The sequence below is a fragment of the Limulus polyphemus genome, unplaced genomic scaffold (genome assembly GCF_000517525.1).
Source record: "Limulus polyphemus unplaced genomic scaffold, Limulus_polyphemus-2.1.2 Scaffold159, whole genome shotgun sequence".
Lineage (NCBI taxonomy): Eukaryota > Metazoa > Arthropoda > Merostomata > Xiphosura > Limulidae > Limulus > Limulus polyphemus.
In genome coordinates this window covers 417,124-418,454 of record NW_013665769.1, presented here as the reverse complement: position 1 = coordinate 418,454, position 1,331 = coordinate 417,124, and the positions used below count along the sequence as shown (strand labels likewise).

At 31.2% G+C, this 1,331-nt stretch overlaps 1 long non-coding RNA gene across 2 annotated transcripts in view; it reads left to right on the top strand.

The window, feature by feature from the left end:
- The window catches only part of LOC111084894, a 4,736-nt gene that overhangs the window by 702 nt on the left and 2,703 nt on the right, over positions 1 to 1,331 (top strand). The window contains exons 2-3 of one of the 2 annotated variants that reach the window (XR_002609779.1): positions 535 to 546; positions 968 to 997. This is a non-coding gene — a long non-coding RNA (uncharacterized LOC111084894). The remainder of the gene's footprint in view (positions 1 to 534; positions 547 to 967; positions 998 to 1,331) is intronic. The other variant, XR_002609780.1, reaches the window with a different exon arrangement.

Sequence of the window (1,331 nt, the reverse complement as noted above, 5' to 3'; positions counted from 1 at the left end):
CCACGGCTGAAAGGGCGATATTGTTTGGTGTGACGGGGATTCGAACCCGCGACCCACAGATTGCGAGTCGAGCACCCTAACCACCTGGCCATGCCGGGCCCTGTCGTAAGTGGTAATAAAGCTAAGGAAATTTTGAGTGCGAAATCCTCCAAAGATGCATGAAACTGAAATGTCTCAGTATCTCGTAGACAATCGATCACTAGCTTTAATCAGCAAATTATTTTCAATTACATCTCAGTCCTGGCGGTGGTGGAGTTAGGCCTAAGGCTCCACAGATTTATTAACAACCGCTTGTAAATAATACAGACTTGAATGTTTTAAGTGGTTTTTGAAAACCTTGAATTTAAATTTGAAAAATCAGTTACATCAATACATGTAGATGAACCTTAGATAATATCATATCAAATATAAATTTTCAAATATAATTTTACTTCGCCTTTTCTAAATATTAGCATGTTTTCTGCATCTTTCACTAAGCAAGTGTGAATATTTCTAAACCTTTTTTTCTTCTCGCTCTTAACCTCATCCTTGAAGAATTGTATTGGGGTAAGTAAATTTCACATATATTTTGTCTTGTACTAATAATTAAATAATACAAACAGTCTATTTAGATTCGTAACTTGAATATCTTGTGAAGGATATCAATTAAATGATATAGTTATGATAACGATCACTGCCTGTAATATACTAGCATTATAACTATAATGTGAATTAAGTCTATATGTTATGCAGTTTCTCTCTCTATGGAAATGTTGACTTTTATGTTCTGTAAAATTAATTCAGTTTTTGTACTACTGTATATACAACGCAGCCTGAATACATAGTACGATATTTCTAGTTTTGTTTATTTACAAAACTATATGTAATCATTGAGCTCAGACTTTTAAAGTACAAGATTTCTGTTAAATACTTGTTTCGTACGATGAAGAAAATTTTTTATTTTGATTTGTTCTCATTCTTTATGAAGCAGGGTCAACATTTTTTGAAGAAATCAAAGGTAATTTACTTCATTAACACTGTATTGCCTTATCACTTAAATTACTTCATTAATTTTGTATTGCCTTATCAAGTACTTTACTTCATTAACTCTGTATTGCCTTATCAGTTAATTTACTTCATTAACACTGTATTGCCTTATCACTTAAATTACTTCATTAATTTTGTATTGCCTTATCAAGTACTTTACTTCATTAACTCTGTATTGCCTTATCAGTTAATTTACTTCATTAACACTGTATTGCCTTATCACTTAAATTACTTCATTAATTTTGTATTGCCTTATCAAGTACTTTACTTCATTAACTCTGTATTGCCTTATCAGTTAATTTACT